Source organism: Oncorhynchus mykiss, chromosome 2 (assembly GCF_057628025.1).
Source record: "Oncorhynchus mykiss isolate SJ-2025 chromosome 2, ASM5762802v1, whole genome shotgun sequence".
Classification (NCBI taxonomy): domain Eukaryota; kingdom Metazoa; phylum Chordata; class Actinopteri; order Salmoniformes; family Salmonidae; genus Oncorhynchus; species Oncorhynchus mykiss.
Genome location: NC_143023.1, coordinates 18,901,120 through 18,928,588, shown reverse-complemented (window position 1 = coordinate 18,928,588; position 27,469 = coordinate 18,901,120). Strand labels below are relative to the sequence as shown.

General features: G+C 46.0%; 1 pseudogene; it reads right to left on the bottom strand.

The window, feature by feature from the left end:
- Positions 1 to 1,506: 1,506 nt before the first annotated feature.
- On the bottom strand, positions 1,507 to 27,121 carry LOC149984892 (uncharacterized; annotated as a pseudogene).
- Between the last annotated feature and the right edge of the window lie 348 nt (positions 27,122 to 27,469).

Genomic DNA, 27,469 nt, shown 5'->3' with positions numbered 1-27,469 from the left:
ATTATTCTTCCTGAGCGTAACCACGGTGAGCACCTCTGACCTGGCAGTGAAAGCGCTGAAACAAAAAGCCCAAAGACTTTTTCTGCTCCTTCAAACGAGTGCTACATAAAATAAACACGGCCATCAGATCACCAGTCTGTGAACATGGGGCAGCGTCACCCTGCGCCGCCTGCCTGCCCGCCCAGCCTACTGCTCTATGTGAGTTAAGTGTGGGGTCCGCTCAGTCAACACCATGACGCAAAATGGAACAAGCCTCCAACAGAAGCCCAGGGGCTGACGGAATAAGGCCCCTGCCCACAGCCCCTCAAGCCCCTGAGAAAGGGAGAAAAAGAGAGGAAAGGGTAGAGGGGAAAGACGAGAGGAGGGGTGCCGACATTTTAGGAAAAGACCACCAGGCCACAGTCTGCAGCACTGACCCCCTCCCAAATACACACACAACCTTCCAGAGAGCCAACGGCAGGACAGACAGCCGACAGAGAGAGAGAGAGAGAGAGCACGAGAGAGAGAGAGAAAGCGGGAGAGAGCAAGAGAGAGCAGAAGAAAGAGCGGGAGAGAGAAAGAGAGAGAGAGAGAGATCAGGAGAAAGAGAGAGAGAGCAGGAGGAAGAGAGACAGAGCAGGAGAAAGAGAGAGCGAGAGCAGGGCAGCAGGGTGGTTGGTGGCTGGAGCCGCCTGGGAGACTGTGGGGCTTAGCTGGCTAGCCAGGCTAACAGTGGGCAGCCTCAGCCTGTAGGAGCTGACCTCACAGGGGTTCTTTATAAGCTGTGTGTGTGTGTGTGTGCATGCGTACGGAGGAGCTGACGTAACCTGCTGCGCACAGGAGAAAACACATTTGTCCCCTGGGGAAACCTGGGCTTCTCTTCTGCCCCAACCATAACCTCAGAGTGATTCCAAACACACTCACACATATAATTCCACACACACACAGATTTATACACAAACTAACCCTCCTAGTCCATCTCTAACCTCATACACAGATTCCACCCTCCAAGTACCTCATAGAGGGATTCTGATTCCACACCCTCCGTCCTGTTCTAATCCAATAAACTCTCTCTCTCATAATACATGGTGTAACGCTCGTCTGATGAAGAAGGAGTGGACCAAAGTGCAGCGTGGTAAGTGTTCATGATATTTATTTTCAAACTGAACACTGAAACAAAATAACAAAGAGCAAACCGACAACAAACAGTTCTGTCAGGTGCAGAAACACAAAACAGAAAATAACTACCCACAAAACACAGTTGGGAAAAAGCTACCTAAGAATGATTCTCAATCAGAGACAACGATAGACAGCTGCCTCTGATTGAGAACTACACCCGGCCAAACACAAAGAAATAGAAAACATAGAAATAAAGAAACTAGAATGCCCACCCTAGTCACACTCTGGCCTAACCAAAATAGAGAATAAAACCCTCTCTATGGCCAGGGCGTGACAGTACCCCCCACAAAGGTGTGTACTCCGACCGCAAAACCTGACTCTAAAGGGGAGGGTCCGGGTGGGCCTCCTTTACGGCGGCGGCTCTGGTGCGGGACGTAGACCCCCCTCCGCCTCGGTTTCTCCCCACTTTGGTGGCGCCTCAGGTGCGGGAACCCTTGCCGCCTATTCCGGACTGGGGACCCTCGTAGCGGGCCCCGGACTGGGCACCCTCGTTGCTGGAGGCTCCGGATTTGGCAACCTCGTTGCTGGAGGCTCCGGATTTGGCAACCTCGTTGCTGGAGGCTCCGGATTTGGCAACCCCGTTGCTGGAGGCTCCGGACTGGGCACCCCCGTTGCTGGAGGCTCCGGACTGGGCACCCCCGTTGCTGGAGGCTCCGGACTGGGCACCCCCGTTGCTGGAGGCTCCGGACTGGGCACCCCCGTTGCTGGAGGCTCCGGACTGGGCACCCCCGTTGCTGGAGGCTCCGGACTGGGCACCCCCGTTGCTGGAGGCTCCGGACTGGGCACCCCCGTTGCTGGAGGCTCCGGACTGGGCACCCCCGTTGCTGGAGGCTCCGGACTGGGCACCCTCGTTGCTGGAGGCTCCAGACTGGGCACCCTCGTTGCTGGAGGCTCCAGACTGGGCACCGTCGTTGCTGGAGGCTCCGGACTGGGCACCCCCGTTGCTGGAGGCTCCGGACTGGGCACCCCCGTTGCTGGAGGCTCCGGACTGGGCACCCCCGTTGCTGGAGGCTCCGGACTGGGCACCGTCGTTGCTGGAGGCTCTGGACTGGAGATCGTCTCTGGAGGCTCCGGACTGGAGACCGTCGCTGGAGGCTCCGGATAGGAGGCAGTCGTTGGAGGCTTCGTGCCATGACTCCTCACTGGAGGCTTCCTGCCATGACTACTCACTGGAGGCTTCCTGCCATGACTACTCACTGGAGGCTTCCTGCCATGACTACTCACTGGAGGCTTCGTGCCATGGATCATCACTGGAGGCTTCGTGCCATGGATCATCACTGGAGGCTTCTTGCCATGGATCATCACTGGAGGGAGGAGACGTATGGGCAGTCTGGTACATGGAGCTGCCACAGGGCTCACCAGGCTGGGGAGACATACAGGAGGCCCTGTCCTTGACAGAGGCACCGGATACACTGGGCCGTGGAGGCGCACTGGAGGTCTCGAGCTAAGAGCCTGCACAACCCGTCCTGGCTGGATGGTGACTTTGGCCCGGCACGTGCGGGGTGCAGGCACAGGACGCACTGGGCTGTGCAGACGCACTGGAGACACAGTGTGCAGAGCCGACGCAGGATATCCTGGGCCGTAGAAACGTACTGGAGGTCTGGAGAGCAGGACTGGCACAATTCTTTCTGGCTGGATGCTCACGCTAGCCCGGCAGATCCGGGGAGCTGGGATGTAGCGCACCAGGCTAAGAACACGTACTAGAGACACCGTGCGCTCCACCGCATAACACGGTGCCTGACCAGTACGACACCCGCCACGGTAAGCACGGGGAGTTGGCTCAGGTCTCCAACCTGACTCTACCATGCCCCCCTCCCCAAAAAAGGTTGGGGCTGCCTCTCGGGCTTCCTTGCCAGCCGTGTACCCTCATAACGCTGCCTCTCAGCTTTAGCTGCTTCCAGTTCCTCCCGTGGACAGCGATACTCCCCAGCCTGCCTCCAGGGTCCTTTCTCGTCCAGGATTTCCTCCCATGTCCAGGAGTCCATTACACGCTGCTCCTCCTTACCACGCTGCTTGGTCCGTTGGTGGTGGGTAGTTCTGTAACACTCGTCTGATGAAGAAGGAGTGGACCAAAGTGCAGCGTGGTACAAGTTCATGATATTTATTTTCAAACTGAACAAAATAACAAAGAGCAAACCGACAACAAACAGTTCTGTCAGGTGCAGAAACACGAAACAGAAAACAACTACCCACAAAACACAGGTGGGAAAAAGCTGCCTAAGTATGATTCTCAATCAGAGACAATGATAGACAGCTGCCTCTGATTGAGAACTACACCCGGCCAAACACAAAGCAATAGAAAACATAGAAATAAAGAAACTAGAATGCCCATCCTAGTCACACCCTGGCCTAACCAAAATAGAGAATAAAACCCTCTCTATGACCAGGGCGTGACACATGGCTTCCGCTTACTTATACAGTATTAGAGGAATCATTGATTGTTGTACCAGATACAACACATTAGGGGATTGTATATGGCAGTAGGGCAGGCTGCTTTACTGCCACATGACATGATGAACTCAGTGATATCTGGGCTGAGGCCAGGTGTGAGTTTTACTAACACACATACACATATTGCAAACATACACACAGCGACACACCCAACGTCAGTTACATACAATAAGGCAGCAGATCACCTTCTATTGCTTCTAGGGTAAATAGTGTATGAAACTCCTCCCAACACCATTTCTCATCCCTATCATCAAATATAGACTACTGTACAGTACATACCATATATAGAGATCATAGACCACAGTCCCCCCACCCACCCTACAGTGTAGTATCAGGCCTCACCTCGCCGTGCGGTATGTGCTTGCTCACGGATGAAGGCTCCTGGGAGGTGATGTAATCCAAGGGAAACGGGGGGAACTACCCTGGTGGTAAAGTAATTTGATCCCTCCCCTGGCTATTTAGCTTCTGCCTAAAACCATTACTTTCTGCTCCCAGATCAGCCCCAACATGCACAGAGAGGAGATTAAAGCCTCCTAGCTGCTCCGAGTGCAGCTCAGGACCCAGCGACTCCCAGCGATTAGCCTAATCACTTCATGTGGATTTGGATGAAGTTGTTCATAGGAAGTGATCCAATGTCAGTTTTGAGTCCCTTCCCTGCTAGGGGGTACACTGATGTCAGTGCAGACAGAGGGTACAGTGGAGTGAGACAGCACAGGAACTGGGCCTACTGACTCACACTGCCCACATGAAAAAATACTACTGTACTACACACAATAGTATCCCTCGATCATGTGTAGTATTTTCTATAGAATGTTGTAGTATACTGTAGAATACTATAGTAAATATTACCGTATTATCCAAACAAAAAACACTGTAATAAATACTACATAACAGTCCTCAAAAACACTACAGTTTTTTTTATATTTAATTTGCCCATTCCCCTCCATCCATAAGTGAACCTAAATGCCAAGTATAGACTATATATTGTGTTCCCTACAGGTTGTAGAAAAGAGCAGAAGCTCTGAACTATCCATTCAGAACCCAGTCTAAACTACCTACCTACAGGTTGTAGAAAAGAGCAGAAGCTCTGAACTATCCATTCAGAACCCAGTCTAAACTACCTACCTACAGGTTATAGAAAAGAGCAGAAGCTCTGAACTATCCATTCAGAACCCAGTCTAAACTACCTACCTACAGGTTATAGAAAAGAGCAGAAGCTCTGAACTATCCATTCAGAACCCAGTCTAAACTACCTACCTACAGGTTATAGAAAAGAGCAGAAGCTCTGAACTATCCATTCAGAACCCAGTCTAAACTACCTACCTACAGGTTGTAGAAAAGAGCAGAAGCTCTGAACTATCCATTCAGAACCCAGTCTAAACTACCTACCTACAGGTTATAGAAAAGAGCAGAAGCTCTGAACTATCCATTCAGAACCCAGTCTAAACTACCTACCTACAGGTTATAGAAAAGAGCAGAAGCTCTGAACTATCCATTCAGAACCCAGTCTAAACTACCTACCTACAGGTTATAGAAAAGAGCAGAAGCTCTGAACTATCCATTCAGAACCCAGTCTAAACTACCTACCTACAGGTTATAGAAAAGAGCAGAAGCTCTGAACTATCCATTCAGAACCCAGTCCAAACTACCTACCTACAGGTTATAGAAAAGAGCAGAAGCTCTGAACTATCCATTCAGAACCCAGTCTAAACTACCTACCTACAGGTTATAGAAAAGAGCAGAAGCTCTGAACTATCCATTCAGAACCCAGTCTAAACTACCTACCTACAGGTTATAGAAAAGAGCAGAAGCTCTGAACTATCCATTCAGAACCCAGTCTAAACTACCTACCTACAGGTTTGGAAAATGTCCTCTCTTAGTATTTCTCCAGTGTAGTTTTCCTCTAGGAGAAAGCCTCCACTTCTATGTCAAAGATAATGGAGCTAAAACACTTTAGTAAATACTATAGTAATGTTCCCAAAAACACTACAGTAAATACTACAGTATACTACAGTACGCAAAATGGCGCCGGAGGAGATGGCCGCCGTTTTACGGTCTCCTAACCAATTGTGCTATTATGTGTTTTTTTGTATGTGTTTTTTTCACAATATTTGTAAATTATTTTGTACATAATGTTTCTGCAACCGTGTCTTACGGAAGAAAAGAGCTTCTGGATATCAGGACAGCGATCACTCACCTCGGATTAGACGAAGATTTATTCAACAACAACAACAGCAGCAAGCAGGACTCACACAATAGTCTCCAAACACCCCACAGGGCAGACATACAAATTATTCGCAAAAGGAAGCGACCCAGAGGAAGAAGGCATCCGGACCCGCAGAAGGCAACTAGGAAAGCTGCCATTACCATCAATATTTCTCGCCAACGTGCAATCATTGGACAATAAACTTGACGAGGTAAGATTTCACGAATTTCCTACCAACGGGACATCAAAAACTGTAATATCCTATGCTACACGGAATCGTGGCTGAATGACGACATGGATATTCAGCTAGCAGGATACACGTTGCACCGGCAGGATAGAACAGCACACTCCGGTAAGACAACGAAGTCTCTAGATTTTGCTCGCTTGAAGTTGAGTATATTGTGATAAACTGCAGGCCACACTACTTGCCTAGAGAGTTCTCAGCTATACTTTTCGTGGCTGTTTATTTACCACCACAGACAGATGCTGGCACTAATACCGCACTCAGTCAGCTGTATAAGGAAATAAGCAAACAGGAAACCACTCACCCAGAGGCGGCGCTCCTCGTGGCCGGAGACTTTAATGCAGGGAAACTTAAATCAGTTCTACCAAATCTCTATCAACATGTTAAATGTGCAACCAGAGGGAAAAAAATCTAGATCACCTGTACTCCACATACAGAGACGTGTACAAAGCTCTCCCTCGCCCTCCATTTGGTAAATCCGACCATAACTATATCCTCCTGATTCCTGCTTACAAGCAAAAATTAAAGCAGGAAGCACCAGTGACTCGGTCTATAAAAAAATGGTCAGATGAAGCAGATGCTAAACTACAGGACTGCTTTGCTATCACAGACTGGAACATGTTCCGGGATTCTTCCGATGACATTGAGGAGTACACCACATCAGTCACTGGCTTTATCAATAAGTGCATTGAGGACGTCGAACATACGTCGAACTGTACGAACATACCCCAACCAGAAGCCATGGATTACAGGCATCATTCGCACTGAGCTAAAGGGTAGAGCTGCCGCTTTCAAGGTGCGGGACTCTAACCCGGAAGCTTACAAGAAATCCCGCTATGCCCTGCGACGAACCATCAAACAGGCAAAGCGTCAATACAGGGCTGAGATTGAATCATACTACCCCGGCTCCGAAGCTCGTCGGATGTCTCGTCTCACGACTGCATGGCCAGGCACGACTCCAAAACCAGTTTGCTGACGACACAACAGTGGTAAGCCTGATCACCGACAACGACGAGACAGCCTATAGGGAGGAGGTCAGAGACCTGGCCGGGTGGTGCCAGAATAACAACCTATCCCTCAACGTAACCAAGACTAAGGAGATGATTGTGGACTACAGGAAAAGGAGGACCGAGCACGTCCCCATTCTCATCGACGGGGCTGTAGTGGAGCAGGTTGAGAGCTTCCTTATTCCTTGGTGTCCACATCAACAACAAACTAGATTGGTCCAAACACACCAAGACAGTCGAGAAGAGGGCACGACAAAGCCTATTCCCCCTCAGGAAACTAAAAAGATTTGGCATGGGTCCTGAGATCCTCAAAAGGTTCTACAGCTGCAACATTGAGAGCATCCTGACCGGTTGCATCACTGCCTGGTATAGCAATTGCTCGGCCTCCGACCGCAAGGCACTTCAGAGAGTAGTGCGTAAGCTGCCTGCCATCCAGGACCTCTACACCAGGCGGTGTCAGAGGAAGGCCCTAAAAATTGTCAAAGACCCCAGCCACCCCAGTCATAGACCGTTCTCTCTACTATCGCATGGCAAGCGGTACCGGAGTGCCAAGTCTGGGACAAAAAGGCTTCTCAACAGTTTTTACACCCCAAGCCATGAGACTCCTGAACAGGTAACCAAATGGTTACCCGGACTATTTGCATTGTGTATCCCCCCCCCCCCCCAACCCCTCTTTGTGCAAGTTCTCCCACTTAAAAATATGAGAGAGGCCTGTAATTTTCATCATAGGTACACTTCAACTTTGACAGACAAAATGAGAAAAAAATTCCAGAAAATCACATTGTAGGATTTTTAATGAATGTATATGCAAATTATGGTGGAAAATAAGTATTTGGTCAATAACAAAAGTTTATCTCAATACTTTGTTAAATAGCTTTTTTGGCAATGGCAGAGGTCAAACGTTTTCTGTAAGTCTTCACAAGGTTTTAACACACTGTTGCTGGTATTTTGGCCCATTCCTCCATGCAGATCTCCTCTAGAGCAGTGATGTTTTGGGGCTGTTGCTGGGCAACACAGACTTTCAACTCCCTCCAAAGATTTTCTATGGGGTTGAGATCTGGAGACTGGCTAGGCCACTCCAGGACCTTGAAATGCTTCTTACGAAGCCACTCCTTCGTTGCCCGGGCGGTGTGTTTGGGATCATTGTCATGCTGAAAGACCCAGCCACGTTTCATATTCAATGCCCTTGCTGATGGAAGGAGGTTTTCACTCAAAATCTCACGATACATGGCCCCATTCATTCTTTCCTTTACATGGATCAGTCGTCCTGGTCCCTTTGCAGAAAAACAGCCCCAAAGCATGATGTTTCCACCCCCATGCTTCACAGTAGGTATGGTGTTCTTTGGATGTAACTCAGCATTCTTTGTCCTCCAAACACGACGAGTTGAGTTTTTACCAAAAAGTTATATTTTGGTTTCATATGACCATATGACATGATCCCAATCTTCTTCTGGATCATCCAAATGCTCTCTAGCAAACTTCAGATGGGCCTGGACATGTACTGGCTTAAGCAGGGGGACACGTCTGGCACTGCAGGATTTGAGTCCCTGGCGGCGTAGTGTGTTACTGATGGTAGGCTTTGTTACTTTGGTCCCAGCTCTCTGCAGGTCATTCACTAGGTCCCCCCATGTGGTTCTGGGATTTTTGCTCACCGTTCTTGTGATCATTTTGACCCCACGCGGTGAGATCTTGCGTGGAGCCCCAGATCGAGGGAGATTATCAGTGGTCTTGTATGTCTTCCATTTCCTAATAATTGCTCCCACAGTTGATTTCTTCAAACCAAGCTGCTTACCTATTGCAGATTCAGTCTTCCCAGCCTGGTGCAGGTCTACCATTTTGTTTCTGGTGTCCTTTGACAGCTCTTTGGTCTTGGCCATAGTGGAGTTTGGAGTGTGACTGTTTGAGGTTGTGGACAGGTGTCTTTTATACTGATAACAAGTTCAAACAGGTGCCATTAATACAGGTAACGAGTGGAGGACGGAGGAGCCTCTTAAAGAAGAAGTTACAGGTCTGTGAGACCCAGAAATCTTGCTTGTTTGTAGGTGACCAAATACTTATTTTCCACCATAATTTGCAAATAAATTCATAAAAAATCCTACAATGTGGTTTTCTGGATTTTTTTTCTCATTTTGTCTGTCATAGTTGAAGTGTACCTATGATGAAAATTACAGGCCTCTCTCATCTTTTTAAGTGGGAGAACTTGCACAATTGGTGGCTGACTAAATACTTTTTTGCCCCACTGTACATACTACCTAAATTGCCCCGACCAACCAGTGCTCCCGCACATTGGCAAACCGGGCTATCTGCATTGTGTCCCACCACCCTCCAACCCCTCTTTTTACGCTTCTGCTACTCTCTGTTCATCATATATGCATAGTCACTTTAACAATACCTACATGTACATACTACCTCAATAAGCCTGACTAACCGGAGTCTGTATGTAGCGCCGCTACTTTTATAGCCCCGCTACTTTTATATTTTATAGCCTCGCTACTTTTATAGCCTCGCTACTTTTATATTTTATAGCCTCGCTACTTTTATAGCCCCGCTACTTTTATATTTTATAGCCTCGCTACTTTTATATTTTATAGCCCCGCTACTTTTATATTTTATAGCCCCGCTACTTTTATATTTTATAGCCCCGCTACTTTTATATTTTATAGCCCCGCTACTTTTATATTTTATAGCCTCGCTACTTTTATATTTTATAGCCCCGCTACTTTTATAGCCCCGCTACTTTTATATTTTATAGCCCCGCTACTTTTATATTTTATAGCCTCGCTACTTTTATATTTTATAGCCCCGCTACTTTTATAGCCCCGCTACTTTTATATTTTATAGCCTCGCTACTTTTATATTTTATAGCCCCGCTACTTTTATATTTTATAGCCCCGCTACTTTTATAGCCTCGCTACTTTTATATTTTATAGCCTCGCTACTTTTATAGCCCCGCTACTTTTATATTTTATAGCCTCGCTACTTTTATATTTTATAGCCCCGCTACTTTTATATTTTATAGCCCCGCTACTTTTATATTTTATAGCCCCGCTACTTTTATATTTTATAGCCTCGCTACTTTTATATTTTATAGCCCCGCTACTTTTATAGCCTCGCTACTTTTATAGCCCCGCTACTTTTATATTTTATAGCCTCGCTACTTTTATATTTTATAGCCCCGCTACTTTTATATTTTATAGCCCCGCTACTTTTATATTTTATAGCCCCGCTACTTTTATATTTTATAGCCTCGCTACTTTTATATTTTATAGCCTCGCTACTTTTATATTTTATAGCCCCGCTACTTTTATATTTTATAGCCCCGCTACTTTTATATTTTATAGCCCCGCTACTTTTATAGCCTCGCTACTTTTATAGCCCCGCTACTTTTATATTTTATAGCCTCGCTACTTTTATATTTTATAGCCCCGCTACTTTTATATTTTATAGCCCCGCTACTTTTATATTTTATAGCCCCGCTACTTTTATATTTTATAGCCTCGCTACTTTTATATTTTATAGCCTCGCTACTTTTATATTTTATAGCCCCGCTACTTTTATATTTTATAGCCCCGCTACTTTTATATTTTATAGCCCCGCTACTTTTATATTTTATAGCCTCGCTACTTTTATAGCCTCGCTACTTTTATAGCCTCGCTACTGTATATAGCTTGTCTTTACTGTTGTTTTATTTCTTTACCTACCTACACACACACATACCTTTTTTGCACCATTGGTTAGAGCCTGTAAGTAAGCATTTCACTGTAAGGGTTACACCTGTTGTATACGGCACACGTGACAAAATAACTTTGATTTGATTTGATAAATACTACAGTATACTACAGTCCGCAAAAACACTGCAGTAATTACTATAGTATATGCTACAGTTTTACTACAGTATTTATACTATACTAAACTGTAAATACCAAGGTTTGGAACATAAATTATATTCCAGTTGTTCAGTTCCAACAGTAACTTTTTTTTTCTGGTGTTCTTGACAGAAAATAAAGTTCTAATCTCGTTCAAACAAAAAAGGTAATGGTTCATATAGTACATTTTTGTTCATTTTTTTACCTGGAAAATCAACAGTGTTTTTACATTTGAGGTCATTAATTTACTCCACCAATTAGCACTGATAGAGCAGCTTGCTATGGAATGGGTTAGAAAGTTGTGTTTGATTGGTCAGATAGGCCTAAATGCAGGTGTGAGATGTGACTGAAATGTTTTACTAAAATTGAATTATAAGTGAAATAAATTAAATCAAATCAAATTTTATTGGTCACATACACATGGTTAGCAGATTCCCAGATGGCGTAGCAGTCTTTTGTCCTCGTCTTGTCTTGTCCCGTGTATATATATTTTTATATATTTTTCTTTGCATATCTTTTTTAAATATTTTTCTAAAACTCAATTTCAAAACACTCTCCTGCAACCCGCCTCACCCAATGTGGAGCGGATCAGTTTTTTTTCTAAAGTATTATTCACCTCGAATCCAAAATCCCCGGCAGAAGCTAGCCAGCTCACTAGCTACTAGCTAGTAGTCAGCAGCTAACCTTTAGCTCGGAAAGCTCTCAGTCTGTACAACGCAACTCAAACCAGAGCATACCGGACCTATTTTCTCTCCATATCCCCGGATTCCTACCGCAAGCTCTGGACATTTTTACCTAGATCTACGCAGCTAGCTAGCTGCTATCTGAGTACTGGCTAACGTCGGTCCCAGAGCAAGCACCAATTAGCCTGAAGCTAACCCATGCTAGGCCCTTTCTCCCGTTTAGCTAAAGTGGCCCATCAGCCACTCCTGGGCGACAATACCTGGACCCCTTCTACTGCCGGTACGGGGCACGGAACCCCGCCTCAAGGGGGTACTCAACTGGCCTCTACATCGCGACCACCCCTGAATCTAGAGCATATTGGACTGTTAGCTGTATAGATCCATCGGCCAATTTCTTGGGCCACTATACCTGTTTTGCCAAGTGTACTTGGACCCCTCTGCTACTCGGAACCCTACTAATCCATCACGACCGACGTCTACCGACGTCACTGCATGCGAAGGCCAAAACAGACTTTCCTCCATTGAGACGTCCCTCTAAGACCCTTCTACTAGCTTGCTAGCCCCAGTCTGCTAACTGTCTGAATCGCCGTGTCTCCAGCCAGCCCAACCACTCACTGGACCCCTATTGATCACCCGGCTACGCATGCCTCTCCCTAATATCAATATGCCTTGCCCATTACTGTCCTGGTTAGTGATTATTGTCTTATTTCGCTGTAGAGCCTCTAGCCCTGCTCAATATGCCTTAACCTACCATTTAGTTCCACCTCCCACATATGCGGTGACATCACCTGGTTTAAACATCTCTAGAGACAATATGTCTCTCATCATTACTCAATGCCTAGGTTTACCTCCAATGTACTCACATCCTACCATACCTCTGTCTGTACATTATGCCTTGGATCTATTCTCTTACGCCCAGAAACCTGCTCCTTTTACTCTCTGCTCCGAACGCACTAAACGACCACTCCTGATAGCCTTTAGCCGTACCCTCATCCTACTCCTCTGTTCCTCTGGGGATGTAGAGGTTAATCCAGGACCTGCAGTGCCTAGCTCCACTCCTACTCCCCATGTGCTCTCATTTGTTCACTTCTGTAACTGTAAAAGCCTTGGTTAAATGCATGTTAACATTAGAAGCCTCCTCCCTAAGTTTGTTTTATTCACTGCTTTAGCACACTCTGCCAACCCAGATGTCCTAGTCGTGTCTGAATTCTGGCTTAGGAAGTCCACCAAAAACCCTGAAATTTCCATCCCTAACTATAAAATTTTTCGACAAGATAGAACTCCCAAAGGGTGCGGTGTTGCAATCTACTGCAGAGATAGCCTGCAGAGTTCTGTCTTACTATCCAGGTCTATACCCAAACAATTTGAACTTCTACTTTAAAAAATCCATCTTTCCAGAAACAAGTCTCTCACTGTTGCCGCTTGCTATAGACCACCATCTGCCCCCAGCTGTGCCCTGGACACCATATGTGAATTGATTGCCCCCCATTTATCTTCAGAGCTCATGCTGCTAGGTGACCTAAACTGTGACATGCTTAACACCCCGGCCATCCTACAATCTAAGCTTGATGCCCTCAATCTTACACAAATTATCAATATCCCCACCAGGTACAACCCCAAATCCGTAAACACGAGCACCCTCATAGATATCATCCTAACCAACTTGCCCTCCAAATACACCTCTGCTGTTTTCAACCAAGATCTCAGTGATCACTGCCTCATTGCCTGCATCCGTAATGGGTCTGCGGTCAAACGACCACCCCTCATCACTGTCAAATGCGAGCAGGCCGTCCTAAACAACATGGCCCAGGTATCCTGGAAGGATATTGACCTCATCTTGCCAGTAGAGGATGCCTGGTTATTCTTTAAAAGTGCCTTCCTCGCCATCTTAAATAAGCACGCCCCGTTCAAAAAATTTAGAACCAGGAACAGATATAGCCATTGGTTCTCTCCAGACCTGACTGCCCTTGACCAGCACCAAAACCTCCTGTGGCGTTCTGCATTAGCATCGAACAGCCCCCGTGATAGTGATATGCAACTTTTCAGGGAAGTTAGGATTCTTATTGGCAGACTCAACAGCCTTGGTTTCTCAAATGATTGCCTCACCTAGTTCACCAACTAATTCTCTGATAGAGTTCAGTATGTCAAATCGGAGGGCCTGTTGTCCGGACCTCCGGCAGTCTCTATGGGGGTGCCACAGGGTTCAATTCTCGGGCCGACTCTCTTCTCTGTATACATCAATGATGTCGCTGCTTGCTGCTGGTGATTTGTTGTTCCACCTCTACGCAGACAACACCATTCTGTATACCTCTGGCCCTTCTTGGACACTGTGTTAACTAACCTCCAGATTAGCTTCAATGCCATACAAACTCTCCTTCCGTGGCCTCCAACTGCTCTTAAATGCAAGTAAAACTAAATGCATGCTCTTCAACCAATCGCTGCCCGCTCCTGCCCGGCGGGCCAGCATCACTACTCTGGACGATTCTGACAGTTCTGACTTAGACAACTACAAAAATCTAGGTGTTAGACTGTAAACTCTCCTTCCAGACTCACATTAAACATCTCCAATCCAAAATTAAATATAGAATCGGCTTCCTATTTCGCAACAAAGCATCCTTCACTCATGCTGCCAAAAATAAAATACCCTTGTAAAACTGATCATCCTACCGATCCTCGACTTCGGCGATGTCATTTACAAAATAGCCTCCAACACTCTACTCAACAAATTGGATGCAGTCTACCACAGTACCATCCGTTTTGTCACCAAAGCCCCATATACTATCCACCACTGCGACCTGTACACTCTCGTTGGCTGGCCCTCGCTTCATACTCGTCATCAAACCCACTGGCTCCAGGTCATCTACAAGTCTCTGCTAGGTAAAGCACCGCCTTATCTCAGCTCACTGGTCACCATAGCAGTACCCACCCGTAGCACGCCCTCCAGCAGGTATATCTCACTGGTCACCCCCAAAGTCAATTCTTCCTTCGGCCTCCTCTCCTTCCAGTTCCCTGCTGCCAATGACTGTAACGAACTGCAAAAATCACTAAGCTGGAGACTCTTACCTCCATCACTAGCTTTAAGCACCAGCTGTCAGAGCAGCTCACAGATCACTGCACCTGTACATAGCTCATCTGTAAATAGCACATCCAATCTACCTCATCCCCATACTGTATTTATTTATTTATTTATCTTTCTCCTTTGCACCCCAGTATCTCAACTTGCACATTCATCTTCTGCACATTCTACCATTCCAGGTTTTAATTGCTGTATTGTAATTACTTTGCCACCATGGCCTATTTATTGCCTTACCTCCCTTATCCTACCTCATTTGCATATGCTGTATATAGATTTTTCTACTGTATTATTGATTGTATGTTTGTTTATTCCGTGTGTAACTCTGTTGTCGTATGTGTCAAACTGCTTTGCTTTATCTTGGCCAGGTCGCAGTTGCAAATGGGAACTTGTTCTCAACTAGCCTACCTGGTTAAATAAAGGTGAAGAAAAAATAAGATGTTAATGTGAGTGTAGCGAAATGCTTGTGCTTCTAGTTCCTACCATGGAGTAATATCTAACAAGTAATCTAACAATTTCACAACAACTACCTTTTACACACAAGTGTAAAGGAATGAATAAGAATATGTACATATAAATATATAGATGAGCGATGGCCGAACGGCATAGTCAAGATGCAGTAGAGAGTACAGTATATAAATATGAGATGAGTAATGTAGGGTATGTAAACATCATATAAAGTGGCATTGTTTAAAGTGACTAGTGATACATTTATTACATCCAATTTTTTATTTGGAGTCAGAGGTTTACACACACACACATATATATATATATATATATATACTGTATGTTTATTTTCACATACACTGGATAGGTACAGTGAAATGTGTTGTTTTACAGGGTCAGCCACATTAGTATGGCACCCCTGGAGCAAATTAGGTTTAAGTGAGACGGCTGCTTCACGTGATCATGATCACGTCTCTCTATTCTGCATGATAATACTTGGGAACAGAATTCTTAAATTAAAATCACTTGTCTGAGACCTGATGACTCGTGTAAGCTCCCACAAGCTAACATCTAGGCTTTATCTCAGCGGGGTGAACACTATCTTCAGTCATACGGGTGACCCAGGCTCGATACCCAGTCGGTCACAAAGAGGGTACAGTGGAGGCAAGTGGGACAGGAGAAAGGGCTTACTGAGTCACACAGAGGTGCTGTCACTCACAGCTAACGACTCACCACTCAGAAATCAGGTAGTGATGCAACCGTCTCCTCCTCTTCCTCCTCAATGCCAGACCTGCCCAATCACACACAGATTAGCTGTGTTTGTCCTTCCTGTGTCATACTTCTCTCTCTTCCCCCTGGCTATGGTCTGTCTGTCTGTTGCCTTTGTGTCCTACCTCTGTTTCTCTATCGGGTCGTCCTCTCCCACTCCTCTATCATTCATCATCCCTCTCTCTTTCTTTGTCACGGTAACGGAATTTTGCTGAGGCTCTGATTTTTCACTTAAAATGTATGCCAGACAAAAAACATTGATTTCAAAGTTTAACAAACCATACAACTCTATGCACAAGGACTACCTTTATCAATTTACACAAAACATTTTACAGATTCAAAGTTTGGTAACAGAATTTCTATAAAATCTCCCTCTGTTTTTTATGTGTCCAAGTTTTCCAAAAACTCTTAGCGTTGTCTGCAGAAACAATGGGGTGTCAACTATGACATGACACATTTACTTTGAAAACATCTATTTCGGTTATTGAACTACAGTAAGTGAAGTCGATTTACACCCGTTAAGAAAATTGAGGTAATGGAATTTCATCATGGGTCCCTGATCTGTACTACACAGAAATGCATAATTACAGATATGAATGCCATTCTTTTCATGGTGATGTATCCTAAATAGGTACACTAAGGTATACATCTGTACAGTGGCTTGCGAAAGAATTCACCCCCTTGGTATTTTCCCTATTTTGTTGCCTTACAACCTGGAATTAAAATAGATTTTTGGGGGTTTGTATCATTTCAAGTTGGATGGGTTCCGCTGGTGTACAGCAATCTTTCAGTCATACCACAGATTCTCAATTGGATTGAGGTCTGGGCTTTGGCTAGGCCATTCCAAGACATGTAAATGTTTCCCCTAAACCACTCAAGTGTTGCTTTAGCAGTATACTTAGCGTCATTGTCCTGCTGGAAGGTGAACCTCCGTCCCAGTCTCAAATCTCTGGCGGACTGAAACAGGTTTCCCTCAAGAATTTCCCTGTATTTAGCGCCATCCATCATTCCTTCAATTCTGACCAGTTTCCCAGTCCCTGCCGATGAAAATGGTGTTCTTGAAGTGATGAGAGGTGTTGGGTTTGCACCAGACATAGCGTTTTCCCTGATGGCCAAAAAACTACATTTTAGTCTCATCTGACCAGAGTACCTTCTTCCATATGTTTGGGGAGTCTCCCAGATGCATTTTGGTGAACACCAACCGTGTTTGCGTGTTTTTTTTTTTTAAAGCAATGTCTTTTTTCTGGCCAATAAAGCACAGCTCTATGGAGTGTACGGCTTAAAGTGGTCCTATGGACAGATACTCCAATCTCCGCTGTGGAGCTTTGCAGCTCCTTCAGGGTTATCTTTGGTCTCTTTGTTGCCTTTCTGATTAATGCCCTCCTTGCCTGGTCCGTGAGTTTTGCTGGGCGGTCCTCTCTTGGCAGGTTTGTTGTGGTGCTCCGTGGCATGTTCAAACCCAACCCTGATCTGTACTTCTCCACAACTTTGTCCCTGACCTGTTTGGAGAGCTCTTTGGTCTTCATGGTGCTACTTGCTTGGTGGTGCCCCTTGCTTAGCGGTGTTGCAGAGTCTGGGGCCTTTCAGAACAGGTGTATATATACAGAGATCATGTGACACTTAGATTGCACACAGGTGGACTTTATTTAACTAATTATGTGATTTCTGAAGGTAATTGGTTGCACAATATCTTATTTAGGGGCTTCATAGCAAAGGGGGTGAATACTTATGCACGCACCAATTTTATGTTTTTGATTTGTTTCATTTCACTTCACCAATTTGGACTATTTTGTGTTTCCATTGAATGAAATCCAAATAAAAATCTATTTAAATTACAGGGTGTAATGCAACAAAATAGGAAAAATGCCAAGGGGGATGAATACTTTTGCAAGGCACTGTAATATCCTCCTAGCTATTATTTGAATGACATCTATGTTTCACAAGTTTGGACATCAAAGTACAGCCCTTTAGAACTCAATACAGAACAGTAGAGTAGAATTCAGTACAGTACAGTACAGTATAGTAAAATAGTGTATAGTTCAGTATAGTAGAGTTCAGTACAGTATACTTCAGTAGAGTAAAGTAGAGTATACTTCAGTACAGTACATTATAGTGTACTAATCTCTAGTGTGCTCTACTGAGTACTGTACTGAACTCTCCTGTACTGAACTATACTATACTGTACTGTGTTGTGTTGCACTGTACTGTATTGTACTGTGCTCTTCAAACATGTGAACCCAACTGTGATCTGTGATTACTTTGATTTCCCATGGTAGACAATTCAATAGTTTTAATCACTTAATACTTCATTAACAAAATTGATATCAGTAAAAACACTACAACTAATTGATAGGTCTACCTTTACCGGTTACTTCTGTGAATTTTCATTATCCTCCCTCCTCATGAGGGAGAGAAATTCGAAAATGCCTTAAAGATGTGTGGGTTTTTGGTAAAGGAATTTCAAGGCACAAGGTTAAACTTGCAGAAGGCAGAAGAATTTCTACAAAACAAAATAGAAGTGTTTGAAATTAGCAGACGGGAGTCTTTACTGTGTTTAGATGTATTTCTGATACATTTTAAGTATTTCTCTGGTAGATGTTTTCTAAGACCCCTTTTCCATCTGTGTGACCAGAAATCAAAGCCTTTGATTAGTCAACATTTTTGGGATGGAAAATGGTTGAAAAATGTATACAGTGCATTCGAAAAGTATTCAGACCCCTTGACTTTTTCCAAATTTTGTTACGTTACAGCCTTATTCTAAAATGTATTAAATCGTTTTTTTCTCCTCATCAATACCCTTATTCTAAAATGTATTAAATCATTTTTTTTCTGTCACACAATGCCCCATAATGACAAAGCAAAAACTGTTTTTCAGAAATCTGTTGTCCCTTGTGTTCTTTCACTCTATTCCTGGGGAATTTCCATCTTATCTATGACCAGGGAGCATTCCTGACATTCCAGACATTCTTCCTGGCACTGCAAGGGGTCCATCCGGATGCAGGGGCGTCGCTAATACAAGACAGACACTGACACAGCCAGGGCTAGGCCAGGCCAGCTCGACCTGGCCCCACTAACACCAACACTGACCTTCTCATAGACCCACAGAGAGGGAGATGGAGTAGTGGAGAGAAAGAGAGTTGGGGAGAGAGAGATGGAGAAAAAGGGAGTGAAAGAGAGATGGGGAGAGGGAGATGGAGTAGTAGAGAGAGAGAGAGAGAGTTGGGGAGAGAGAGATGGAGAAAGAGTGAGTGAGTGAGAGAGAGCTGGGGAGATGGTGAGTCAGGAAGAGATTGAGGTGAGGGATAGAGATAGAGGTATGGAGAAAGAAAGGGAGAGAAAGAAAAACAGAAAGCGAGGAAGACAAGGAGAGGACAGACAGAGAGGTGGAGACAGACAGAGAGAGTGGGCGGGTGTGTAATCGTAGTGTATGTAAACTGACACAAAAATAGAATGTTGAAGAATAACTTTCATTTCCAGCCCCTGACTCACTGCCTGATATTGTTAAAAGGAGGCCAGTAAAGAGTTTGTTGCTCTTACGGCAGAAGTTGTGTGTAATTGGGAGCATTAGTAGGGTCAAAGTGCGTATAAACATTCTCCACTAGAATAGAAGAGTTAAGATGACTGTTACTGAACTGATTATGATGAATGTGGTTAAGGGGCTTCATACAAAACCTAGTGAGTTTCAATTGTTGTTACTGTACAGGTGAGACAGTGAGAGTTGAGAGAAATGGGGGCAGAGAGGTCAAACACAATGAAAGATGTTTTCCTGGAAGATAATAATAATGTGTTTCGGGTATTTTTCCGTTTAAAGATATCTTTAAACGGAAAAATACCCGAAACACATTATTACTAAGTCTGATAATGATTAACGAGGGGAATGCAGGCGGAATGCACGCTACCCTATTACATCATTGATATTAAGGAAGTAGGAAATGATTGGACAGGTCAGGGTGTATGTAAACATTGACGTTTGTCTTTACACAGTATCATGTAAGTAACATATAAATGCAAACTCATACGTTGAGGATTAATATAATCTCTACAAACAAAGATTTACAATTCGGTTATGATGAAACATGAAGATAATTCACAGATTCTGCAGTTAATTCACACACAGAAAGGAAATAGAAAAATGAACAGGTACACATGCAGTCATAAAAACTCGAATAAATCCTTGTTATCTGCTGTTGTTATCTGTGTGTGATTTATGATGCTTGGGGTTTAGTGGGTTCTATTGTAATGGCTGGTGATGGAAGGGCTGATGTGCGTCAGTGTGGACAGACACCCAACCAAGACCTGTCAGATGTATGGGGAGGAGAGAAGGAGGGGGGGGGGGGGGGTTATAAATGGTTTAAATGGTAGATTACTGAGGTGTTGTGAGCTCTAATTACTCTGTAACAGACGTAAGCGTGTGTGTGTGAGTGTGTGTGTGTGTGTGTGGGGGGGGGGGGGGGGGCACGTTGACACGGTTACTCAGTGGGACAGACTGCGACGTCACAGAATTCCTGCTTCCTTTGTCCGTCTGCCCTCCTCCTCTCCTCCCCCCGGGGTGTTTGTCAGCAACTCTCAGCTTCCGTAGAATAACATCAGACTCAGTGTGTGGCTGACGCAGGGAGCATGGCACAGAGAGCAGAGGTGGTCAGCTCTGTTACACTACACACACACACACACTCACAGAGACGGTGAGAGAAGACTGACAAAGAGAGAGAATGCTCAAGTAAAGTCTCCTGGGTGACTTTGCTACACGCTTAAGAATGTGCTAAAAATAAGACCCCTTCTCACTCTCTCTTTTTATTTTCTCTCTGTCTTTCTCTTTTTGCAAGTAGACCTCCTAGAGTTGCAGTGTGGGGTCACTCTGGGGAGATGTTGTAGCAGCCAGCCAGGCCAGCTGATGAGAACTATCAACTGTTACTGGGCTGCTGAGGAAGTTGTGTTGAGTTGTATTGTTATATTGTGGGGTGCAGTCTTTGTATGTCTTTGGTCTGTTTTTGTATGTGTCGTTTTTCTTGTTTAGGGCTTCTTGTCTTTACAGATCATTAAGCCTTCTGTAAAAGTATGGCTACTGTCTAGCATGTTACACTTCTATTGTATTAAAGGCACACCTGCAGGAGGGGAGAGAGAGAGGGTAAGATGAAGGTAAGAGAGATTCAGAAGAGATGGACAGAGAAGGTAAAATATATGGAAGAGATGGAGAGAGAGAGAGAGAGAGGGTAAGATGAAGGTAAGAGAGATTCAGAAGAGATGGACAGAGAAAGGCAAAGATGGACAGAGAAGGTAAGATAGATGGAAGAGATGGAGAGAGAGAGAGAGAGATAGATGCAGACAGGACACACACAATGACAGGGGAGGAAAGAATGTTTAGAGCGACTGAGAATGGCGGTGAGAGGAGAGGGAGCTCTGAGACTGGCGTGGCTTCCCCAGCGCATTAACACTGGCCCGAGATGGAGAGAGCGAGAGGGAGGGAGACAGCCGGGCAGATGGAAAGAGTGTTTGCACAGTAAAAAGTTCCTTTTTGCGTGGGTTGCCTGCTTCTCCCCTCCCTTCCCCCCATCCTTCCTCCTCTCCCTCTCTGTCTCTGACCTATTGCTTCAACTCAATCATTCATAGATTTCTTCACTTGCAGATGCAAGACAACTTGGAAGTGAGGGAGAAAGAGAGAGAGGGAACGTGAGCGGGAGCGCAACGCACAGCGAGAGGGAGGGAAGAACGGAGAGGGTTTTCGGCTGGCACTCACAGTCACACACACACTGTTCTGTCACATACCATAGAGTTCAGTTTAATAGAGAACAGACTTAAATTATGTTCATTCCTACTCTCGTTTCTCTCCCTCACTCTCTCTTTCATCCCTTCTTCCTTTGCAGAGAGAGAGTCTGTTAGCTGATAGAGGACAACTGTAATAATGATGCTGGTTAATGTCCTCTTCTAATGAGCCAATAAAAGGGAGCAGAGCAGATGCACCATATCACAACACAACCCAATACAGGACAACACAACACAGGACAACACAACACAACAACGCAAGACAACACAGGACAACACAAAACAACACAACACAACACAACACAACACAACACAGGGCAACCCAACACAGGACAACACAACACAGGACAACACAACACAGGACAACACAACACAACACAACACAGGGCAACCCAACACAGGGCAACCCAACACAACACAGCACAGGACAACACAACACAGGACAACACAACACAGGACAACACAACACAGGACAACACAACACAGGACAACCCAACACAGGACAACACAACACAGGACAACACAACACAGGGCAACCCAACACAGGACAACACAACACAGGACAACACAACACAGGGCAACACAACACAGGACAACACAACACAGGACAACACAACACAGGACAACACAACACAACACAACACAGGGCAACCCAACACAACACAACACAGGACAACACAACACAGGACAACACAACACAGGACAACCCAACACAGGACAACACAACACAGGACAACACAACACAGGACAACACAACACAACACAACACAGGGCAACCCAACACAGGACAACACAACACAGGACAACACAACACAGGACAACACAACACAGGGCAACACAACACAGGGCAACACAACACAACACAGGATAACACAACACAACACAGGGCAACCCAACACAGGACAACACAACACAGGACAACACAACACAGGACAACACAACACAGGGCAACCCAACACAGGACAACACAACACAGGGCAACACAACACAGGACAACCCAACACAGGACAACCAAACACAACACAGGACAACACAACACAGGACAACCAAACACAACACAGGACAACCCAACACAGAACAACACAGGACAACCATATCACAACACAACCCAATACAGGACAACACAACACAGGACAACACAACACAACAACGCAAGACAACACAGGACAACACAAAACAACACAACACAACACAACACAACACAACACAGGGCAACCCAACACAGGACAACACAACACAGGACAACACAACACAGGACAACACAACACAACACAACACAGGGCAACCCAACACAGGGCAACCCAACACAACACAGCACAGGACAACACAACACAGGACAACACAACACAGGACAACACAACACAGGACAACACAACACAGGACAACCCAACACAGGACAACACAACACAGGACAACACAACACAGGGCAACCCAACACAACACAGTCAACACAACACAGGACAACCCAACACAGGACAACACAACACAGTCAACACAACACAGTCAACACAACACAGGACAACCAAACACAACACAGGACAACCCAACACAGGACAACACAACACAGGACAACAAAACACAACACAGGACAACACAACACAGGACAAGACAACACAGCCATGTCTGCATGTTGAAGGCAGAGAGAGACACATGGAAAGGAAGAGATAATAATTTGAAAATCACATCCGTGGGGAGTTTTCCTAACTAAACTTGCCAGAGGTGAAGGGGGGTGAATGGGCGGGAGCAGGGGGGTAGGAGGTGGAGGAGGAGGGGGGGTGCTGTATATCTCTTGGACGGAAGACAACAGCACATTAACTGTGATCACTGACCGTGAGAAAGAGAGTGAGAGACGTCACTTTATTACCCAATGACTATCATCCCTGTGTCACTAGTTCATTCTCTTTTTCCCAAAAAACATCAACACACTCACTTGCTCTTTGACGTACGTAGATGCATAAAGGGCATGTGGGGAGAGGGGGTAGGGGGGAAATGATGGTGTATGTAGGGGGGTGGTGAGTTAGGGTTACCAGGACAGGTGGTCAGATAGGATGCCCTACTGGAATCATGCACTCTGAGGCAGGAATGGAAGGATGGAGGGAGGGGATGGAGGGAGAGATGCCTGAGAGGAGTAAGGCGGAGGTAATGGAGAGAGTTAAGGGGTTGTCCATCTACCCAGTCATAGTAGAGTAAACATTAACAGTAGTATACTATGTCGGCCTCTCGTCCGTTCCCTTTGAGTGTAAACGCTGTTTATTCTACAGCTTGGTGGAATTGCCTGGAGGAGGAAATGGTGGAGCAATATCAGCATGATGAAATTATTGGTTCCCAAAATCACGTTTGCAATTGGAGCTTCCTGTGTTTCCAGCGTTGCGTCATATTCAACATTCCCTCTGTTTACACATCCAAGGCTGTGAGGTCGGCAGGATCAGAGCCTTAACCTTCACCTCCATTACACTACAGTCACTTACAGTAGACATACAGTAACCAATGCTGTCATTTATAACAGGAGTTTTACACTCCAGAAACCAATTGGAATACCAGAAGGGTTATTTGGACAATACCAACATATTCAAATGTAAATGTAAAAAAGTATGATAAATATTATGAAGTGATTCAAATGTGCCCTTATTGTATACCAGGGATGATCAGCTCCCAGCCAATCAGAGCACAAGGATCAAACCCAGCAGACACTCTGACCCATCAAAAGGCTTCATATGACAGTGAGGAAACCATGTAAGAGTCAGTTGCGTGCAGAACTACACGGCGCCAGGCTTTGTCAAGGCTACGCAAAGATTGACTAACCCGGTAAAGCTGGACTAAGTGAGTCAGGTTTGTCTGGCCAGAAGGGCAAGGGAAGGCCATGTCACAGGTTCCCTACTCTCACTCTTTGATGTCTTACTAATGTTTCATACACATACGGACACAGTCACAGACATACAGAGGGCTGTAGTACGTGGTGACACAGTCACAGACATAGGGAGGGCTGTAGTATGTGGTGACACAGTCACAGACATAGGGAGGGCTGTAGTACGTGGTGACACAGTCACAGACATAGGGAGGGCTGTAGTACGTGGTGACACAGTCACAGACATAGGGAGGGCTGTAGTACGTCGTGACACAGTCACAGACATATGGAGGGCTGTAGTACGTGGTGACACAGTCACAGACATAGGGAGGGCTGTAGTACGCCGTGACACAGTCACAGACATAGGGAGGGCTGTAGTACGCCGTGACACAGTCACAGACATATGGAGGGCTGTAGTACGCCGTGACACAGTCACAGACATAGGGAGGGCTGTAGTACGTGGTGACACAGTCACAGACATATGAGGGGCTGTAGTACGCCGTGACACAGTCACAGACATATGGGGGGGCTGTAGTACGTGGTGACACAGTCACAGACATAGGGAGGGCTGTAGTACGCTGTGACAGTCACAGACATAGAGGGCTGTAGTACGCCGTGACACAGTCACAGACATAGGGAGGGCTGTAGTACGCCGTGACACAGTCACAAACATATGGGGCCTGTAGTACGTGGTGACACAGTCACAGACATAGGGAGGGCTGTAGTACGCGTGACACAGTCACAGACATAGGGAGGGCTGTAGTACGCTGTGACACAGTCACAGCCATATGGGGGGCTGTAGAACGTGGTGACAGTCACAGACATAGGTAGGGCTGTAGTACGCCGTGACACACTCACAGACATAGGGAGGGCTGTAGTACGCCGTGACACAGTCACAGACATATGGAGGGCTGTAGTACGGGGTGACACATTCACAGACATATGGGGGGCTGTAGTACGCGGTGACACAGTCACAGACATATGGAGGGCTGTAGTACGGGGTGACACATTCACAGACATATGGGGGGCTGTAGTACGCGGTGACACAGTCACAGACATATGGAGGGCTGTAGTACCCCGTGACACAGTCTCAGACATATAGAGGGCTGTAGTACGCCGTGACACAGTCACAGACATATGGGGGGCTGTAGTACGCAGTGACACAGTCATAGACATAGGGAGGGCTGTAGTACGCCGTGACACAGTCACAGCCATAGGGAGGGCTGTAGTACGTGGTGACACAGTCACAAACATATGGAGGGCTGTAGTACGCCGTGACACAGTCACAGGCATATGGGGGGCTGTAGTACGTGGTGACACAGTCACAAACCAATGGAGGGCTGTAGTACGTGGTGACACAGTCACAGACATAGGGAGGGCTGTAGTACGTGGTGACACAGTCACAGACATATGGAGGGCTGTAGTAAGCCGTGATACAGTCACAGACATATGGAGGGCTGTAGTAAGCCGTGACACAGTCACAGACATGTGGAGGGCTGTAGTATACCGTGACACAGTCACAGATATATGGAGGGCTGTAGTAAGCCGTGATACAGTCACAGACATATGGAGGGCTGTAGTAAGCCGTGACACAGTCACAGACATATGGAGGGCTGTAGTAAGCTGTGACACAGTCACAGACATGTGGAGGGATGTAGTAAACCGTGACACAGTCACAGACATAGGGAGGGCTGCAGTAAGCCGTGACACAGTCACAGACATAGGGAGGGCTGTTGTAAGTGGTGACACAGTCACAGACATAGGGAGGGCTGTAGTAAGTGGTGACACAGGCACAGACATAGGGAGGGCTGTAGTACGCCGTGACACAGTCACAGACATAGGGAGGTCTGTAGTACGCCGTGACACAGTCACAGACATATGGAGGGCTGTAGTACGTGGGAACACAGTCACAGACATAGGGAGGGCTGTAATAAGCTGCGACACAGTCACAGACATAGGGAGGGCTGTAGTACGCCGTGACACAGTCACAGACATATGGAGGGCTGTAGTACGTGGGCGACACAGTCAAAGACATAGGGAGGGCTGTAATAAGCCGCGACACAGTCACAGACATATGGAGGGCTGTAGTACGTGGGGACACAGTCACAGACATAGGGAGGGCTGTAATAAGCCGCGACCCAGTCACAGACATAGGGAGGGCTGTAGTACGCCGTGACACAGTCACAGACATATGGAGGGCTGTAGTACGTGGGGACACAGTCACAGACATAGGGAGGGCTGTAATAAGCCGTGACACAGTCACAGACATAGGGAGGGCTGTAGTACGCCGTGATACAGGTTCCTCTGACTAACATTTTAACACACACACACACGGCCGGTATAGACCATGTCACAGGTTCCGTTGTCTCTGATGTGTTGCAGGTTTATGCACATTGGTGATGTAATGGGTAGCACATCGAGGCCACACACACACAAACTTAATGTTCTTGTACACATATATACACCACACTCACACCACCAGCCTACTAATTACCCACACACATGCACACACACTCACACTCACATTTGCACACACACACACTACCCCTTCTCCTAACACACATACACACACCATGGCACATAGGCCTTCTTTCCCAACAAATAGCCCCCCATGAGCACACAAACACACACTGCATACATGTGCTTCCCCTCCCTCTCACTCACACACATAGAGTGACAATGTGTATGAGTGATATGAGTGATCACCACTGGCAGATTGTCTAACAGACTCTCAGTGCCTCAGAACCACCCAGGAGACCCCCATCATGGTAGGCAGACGGAGAGAAGGAGAGAGAGGGGACGAGGGAGGGAGAGTGACTAACTTCACTCTTTCTTTTCTTCTTGCCCCAGCTGTGTCTTCAAACAGCCCTTTGATGTGGGAAATTAAAAAGAGTGAGTGTGTCAATATCTCCCTCGGTCCACCACATTCATCCATTTCCTCTCCTCCTCTCCCCTTCTCCT